Here is a 6,693-nt window from a genome sequence, read left to right as displayed (position 1 = left end):
CTCACAAGAGTCACCTATAAGAGGAGAATTCCCCCATTTTCAAAAATGAAATGTAGTCCCTGTCTAAATGTCTAAAATTCCTGATTGGAGTCTTACAAATAATTCTACATGATAAAAATAAGGCTTTAAAAAGATCGGTATCTGTGATCATATCGGCAGATACTGCTTTCTGTGATTGGCGATCGGTGATCAGTCTCAAAAATCCTGATCGGAGCACCCCTAGCCCAAATTATGTTGCATTCTTGGTGTTTACAAAAGACACTTTCATGCAGTCCATAAATCAATCAATCAATAACGGAAACAAACAGATAAACGAAATAGAGTTTTGAGATACATTCATAAAAGCCGGACTACTTTAACTTTTAGAAATGGCTGGAAACATAACACAATTACCAAATAGCATCAAATTGAGCTGCATTTGTGGACACAATGTTTTCTGAGACAGTTTTAGGGGCCAATCACACAGACAGAGTTTTTGCACTTAAAACATGAGATAAAGGGAGGTGTGTGTGGGGGGGGGGTCTTCAGATACATTTTTAAAAGTAAAAAATCTAGTTTTTTTTTAAAAACTGCACAAAAAAAACTTTAAAAATCTAAGTCTTTTAATTTGAGTGTTGAGACCCTGAAAAAGGATGCAAAACAAGCACAATGGTCAAACTGTCTGTCTAGCACATATTTACATAGGAAAACAATGGAAAATCAGTGCAGTTGAATGCAAAACTTGTTCTGTGCTAATGGCCCCTAACGGTGCAAACTGTCTGCCAGTTTAAGCTCAGCACACTAACCATAAATCAAATATTAAAACCTATATAAACTGGTTAACTGTTAGATAAAGGTTAGTTGACAATCACAAACCCTTACTATACTGGTCATTATTTACATTTATTTATTAGACAGACACTATCTAGTGCAGCTTTACAATGCAGCCATGGTCTATCAGCATGTGAGTTCTCTAGGAACTGAACCCGTGACCATAGCGTTTCGAGCACCATGCTTAACTAGTGGGCTACAAGAACCATCCACAACACCCAAGCATCACGGTAGACAGCTTGACACAAAATTGTAATAAATATGGATGGAGGAGCTGTGATGAAATGTAAGACATATGTTTGATTCTCTGCTGGCACATAAACATCCTCATTATTAGCCTAGCTTTGAACATCTCCCAGGAACAGGCCTGAGGTTCTTCAGATCCGTCTGAAAGCCTCCACCAATAACAGCACTTAGGATCTGCTGTGTTCTCATGTGTATTCTTAAACTACCTGGACAGTTAACACCTTTGAGCTATACTGGTTTCGTCTTCTATGGGAGATGTGGTATACAACACACTAACAACACTACAGTAGGTTATAGTAAGTGCACAATGGCTCCACTGTCACCAGGACATGGATCAGGTATCAGCCTGACCTGAAGGCATTCGACCCCCACATGCTGTTTACTACATAGGGCATTGCCAGGACGAAGTGAGAGGCTGGACAAATTCCCTCAGCAGCTCCTTATAGCTGATACTGCTAGTACACTATAGTATAGTACAAATAAGCTGCATACATACTGTCATAAGGTTATATTAAGCTTTCAGAGCGAGGTGGACCAGAAGTGCTGGATGCAGAACCAGCACCATATTATTATAAAAATACACCTGCTATCTTTACATGTGTGTGTTTGCTTGTAGAGGTAGATGAAGGCCTGAAAACAAACTGTCATATTATTATATTTATGCTTTCAACAACCCTGAGGAGTAAGACATTGTAATTAAAGCACTTCAAGTGTGATCCACACTACCATGTCATAGATATAAACTCCTTATGAATAATGCATCAAAGCCTCATTAACATAATACGTTTGATTTGGGTTTGATGCAGTAAATAAAAGCAACAATCGTTGTTAAAAGCGCAAGATGGCTGTCTAATGTAAGTACACTCACATGTCCTGAAGGGATTGCGTGTCTGTCATGTATCCCGCTCCTCCTTCAAGGAAATACACGAATATAATTAAAATTAATACATTAACGCTTGAACGATCACACAGCTCGCGCTTCTCCTCTCACAACGCATGTTTTTCTCGTAATAAATTAGTCTTCGGCTAACGACAGTAACCAGGGCCACCGGCTGCCACCATCCCGCTTCATGATTGCGCTCATTGCGCTGTTGGAAATACGATTCCTACTATTGCGACGGTTTTGCTTATGAATATTAATTAGATCGCGCTGACGTTTCTCAGGTACGTAATCTAATTCATATTTATAAGATAGTACTTATCTTCGTTTATTCGTCAGCTGTACAGGGCCTGCCTACAAACGCCTGCCTTTCAGCCAATCAGAAAGGCCTATTGATCGACCATGATGTTACCTAATTAATATTTCAGGAGCCAGTTTAGCCAAGCGTTCACCGTAGTACGGCTGGTCCTGTCAGATTAGGCGGAGGCTCAGACCGGTTCACGCAAGCGCTGTTAAATCGCTTCTGTGACAAAACATGAAGACTCTAAGGTATTAATAAACATAAAACTATAAAACAAAAGTTACTTATTAAACTAAAATGAAATAAGAATAAAATAAATATTTCGACGCGGTGGCTGTTTGTAAGTGATTATCATTTGAACAGCAGCGCCGCGCATAGGACCATTTAAAATCTAAATCGGTGATTAAGATCATTAATTGTTACATTTCAGGTTTGTGATTGGTCAGAACATCTATATTGCATATTACTGCATCACATAATTTTATTGTGTCCTAATTGCAGATCAAAATCCTGTTCTAGTCTTACGGCAAAAAAACTGGAGAACAGGGAAATATTAAATGGCATGTTATCCCTCAAATAGTTTTACAAACATGTCAAGAGGCTGGCAGAGAATCTGTTGTACAGACACAGGTTTACTACACACCACAGATAGTGTTTGGCTACTTTAGGCTTCAAAAACCTCTTCAGGAACCTACGGGTGACGTCACGGACACTACGTCCATGTTTTTATACAGTCTATGGTTTGGATACATCATGGACCTCGAAACAAATTTCAACACCACCGTGGACAATTAAATTGCCACAGTCAACAATTAATTAAATGTAGTTTTTACACACTGAATCCCTTATGTAAAACTCACAGTTAATAAATGACTTGGCATCACGCTTCCAAAAGTCATAGATCCTCTTCTGACTGTTATTATTAATTCGTCATTGTCATTAGGATATGTCCCCAAAACCTTCAAACTGGCTGTTATTAAGCCTCTCATCAAAAAAACACAACTTGACCCCAAAGAACTAGTTAATTAAAGACCGAACTCGAATCTCCCTTTTCTGTCCAAGATACTAGAAAAGGTAGTATCCTCACAATTATATTCATTCTTAGAGAAAAATGGTATCTGTGAAGATTTCCAGTCAGGATTTAGACCGTATCATAATACCGAGACTGCTCTCATTAGAGTTACAAATGACCTGCTATTATCATCTCATCGTGGTTGTATCTCTCTATTAGGGCTACTGGATCTTAGCGCTGCGTTCGACACTATCAACCACAACATTCTTTTGAATAGACTAGAAAACTTTGTTGGCATTAATGGAAGTGCATTAGCATGGTTCAAATCGGGCTCTATTATAAATTGTACAAATTTTTCAATAACTTTTCACTTCAAACAATGATCACTTTTATATCAGGGGACATTTCTAATTCATTTAATACAAAAATCCAACAGATATCCATCTTTTATCTTGCAAAAATTGTATATTCTATACTGGATTAATAATAATTTGCTGTTTTTGTGCTGTACGATTTGGTAAATGTGAGGTTTTGCTCTTCAGATTAGCACTAAAATACATGTTTCTGTACATATGTCTTATAAATATTTGTCCAAAATAATCATTAAATTATGAGAAAGGTGTTTTAAAAAATATTTTGCTCATGCATCTACATTTAATCATCCATTTTGATTTAATACAAAAATCCAACAGATATCCATCTTTTATCTTGCAAAAATTGTATATTCTATACTGGATTAATAATAATTTGCTGTTTTTGTGCTGTACGATTTGGTAAATGTGAGGTTTTGCTCTTCAGATTAGCGCTAAAATACATGTTTCTGTATATATTTCTTATAAATATTTGTCCAAAATAATCATTAAATTATGAGAAAGGTGTTTAAAAAAATATTTTGCTCATGCATCTACATTTAATCATCCATTTTGTGTATGTCCGAGAAATCAGTGTCAACTGTGTTACTCCCTATAAAACCCCCTATAAATCAACAATGGTTTGTTCCAAAGTCACATGTCCAACATCACGTGATGTATTTTCCTTTTTTGGAGGGAAATTTGAAGACCGTGTGGAAAGTAATAACTTCTCCTCTTCAATATTTTATCTAGATTATTGTCTGCACATAGAGTAGATTATTTGACCGTCAACTGTGTTATCAACATGTTATGGTGAACTTGCGTCACATGTTATATTTATAAATATATAGAGAAAGAATATAAAAACAAAAGTTAATCAAGGTCATGTACTAACTATTCCAAGGTCAGCAGTTTGCACAAGGCCCTAAAATGGCTGAAATGTCAACTATGTTACCTGTCAACTGTGCTACCCATCTACTGTAACACAGTTGACAAGGATTAACACGGTTGACAATGTTGGCAATTCAGTGTCAATTTATGCTCCCACTGAGTGTTGTTGATAAAAATAAATATTCACAAACTATTGTCATTACACAGAAATTACATAGGAATTGCCTAAAACCATGGAAAACAATGGATAAACTTAACTGATCTAATCACGGCCACACTTTCTATGAACTCCGTATCCATAATATTATATACACATTATATTCACATTTGTCAAGGGTTAAAAAGCATTCAGAATTCCTCATGATTGACATAAACCTATATAATATTATAGATTTGGCATATATCTATTTCTGCTTAGTCATGACTGATAAAGTGTTATGATGTTATTGTATAAGTCTTTACAACTTGAAGCGTCATGATGCATTATAAAACTTAATTTACCTTTATAATAATATAATATATTCATTAACGTTATAATATACGTATATTATTATAATGTGTGTATGTTTAAAATGCTTTATGGATATTAAGTTCATTCTGACCTGTCAACTGTGTTACTTTGTGTGGTTTTTATGTTATAAATCTTTTAAATGTGAACTAAACCGTCAGAAAAAAAGACGGGGATATCTCTGGAGATGGATGACTTTGGTAAGGATGGTGAATAACACTAAATTCAGCATACTGTGGATTTATGTTGAAGAACAGTTTTATCCTTCATGATAGCATCCCACAGTATGCCCATTATGAAGCCCCAAATTTTCAAATCAGTTAGACAGATAACCTCAAAAACTCTGGTGAATAGACTCAAAAACCTTCAAACAAATGTGTAATCAAACATGTGGGACTTCATTCATGTTTCATTTGACACAACATTTGTCCGTAACACAGTTGACAAAATAATGAATCAAATGTTAATTTTCATTAACATATTTAAAAAGTCATTAGAGCTTAAGCTTGCCAAACAATTAATTTAGCACATTAAGGGGATATATTATTCAACCACCTAATTTATTTATCAAAAAAGAATACTGATGTTCTGACTTTTTGGCTGACATGAAATGTACCCCTAAACATAGAATGACTGAATGAAGAGGTATCATATCGATCACAAGTGCAGTATGGAGTACCTCAAGGCTCAGTACTAGGGCCGTTACTTTTCACGCTTTACATGTTACTAGGGGTGTAATGATTCACTCGTTTTCTCGATGTATCGATTACAAACCCTGACGATGCATATGCATCGATCTTGAAACATGGATTTTTGAATTGTGAATCATCGATTTCAGACAGTAATCGATTTAAAACACTAAGAATCGAATTAATCGCGATTTCTATAGCAATTCAATGCTTTCAAAATATATACACATTGAATTACTACAAGCACAAATTAATGGAGACCTTGAACGGTGTTCGTGCCCTCGCATCTCTCCTTCACGCGCTCCATTATTTACCACCTGTGACTGTCACAGGATTGCGCTTGCACTCCGTTCGTCTCACTGACACATTTTTTGAGCAGCTGATGTGTGATCTCTCCTTAGTACTCGTGGCCAGTAATGCTAAAGTGAAGTAGTTTTACTTTTCTGTAGTTTTTCAATGGCTCTAGAAAATTTAAATAATTGTTTGTAGTATATAAAACAATCATAAAATTGCCATTAGGAAAAAAATTATAGATTACAAATGATTGATTATTGTCCAGCAGTGTATTTGATTTCTTATAGCAAATTCAAAGTAAGAGATAAGAAAACAATTCCTTGTAAAAAAATAAATCAATAAATAATACATACATACATGAAATTACTGTATTTGACATTTCTGTCACATCTGAAATGATGGCTGCACGCCCCTGGTGTGACAAAATGTTAGCCTATACATAATACTTTTAAAGCTCTTTTTTAAAATCTTGGCTTACATAAATTTCTACATATGCCATGTCATGCCATAGCATCATTAAACTAGCATCTAACGATGGACAAAAGTGTTTTTTTTTTCTCTAACCATAAAGGCTGCTGTGTAATTTGCCCCCTGACTAAGCATTTAAAGAATTTAGAGGAAGCATTTAAATAATCCTGTGAATGCACTTAAAGAATGCAGAATCAAATCGTTAATCAAATTCAGAATCGAATCGTTCTGAATTTGCAAAAAT

General features: G+C 35.4%; 1 protein-coding gene across 5 annotated transcripts in view; it reads right to left on the bottom strand.

Moving 5' to 3' along the window:
* LOC107709967 (rab-3A-interacting protein-like) overlaps nt 1-2,151 on the bottom strand; it is a 44,536-nt gene extending 42,385 nt beyond the window's left edge. For all 5 annotated transcript variants that reach the window (XM_016514639.1, XM_016514642.1, XM_016514643.1 and 2 more), the window contains exon 1: nt 1,925-2,151. The gene's annotated coding sequence lies outside the window, so the exon portion shown is untranslated. The remainder of the gene's footprint in view (nt 1-1,924) is intronic.
* Between the last annotated feature and the right edge of the window lie 4,542 nt (nt 2,152-6,693).

Source organism: Sinocyclocheilus rhinocerous, unplaced genomic scaffold, assembly GCF_001515625.1.
Source record: "Sinocyclocheilus rhinocerous isolate Xijiao unplaced genomic scaffold, SAMN03320098_v1.1 scaffold2132, whole genome shotgun sequence".
Taxonomy (NCBI): domain Eukaryota; kingdom Metazoa; phylum Chordata; class Actinopteri; order Cypriniformes; family Cyprinidae; genus Sinocyclocheilus; species Sinocyclocheilus rhinocerous.
The sequence above is the reverse complement of the archived record's forward strand: the minus strand, read 5'-3'. Positions and strand labels throughout refer to the sequence as shown.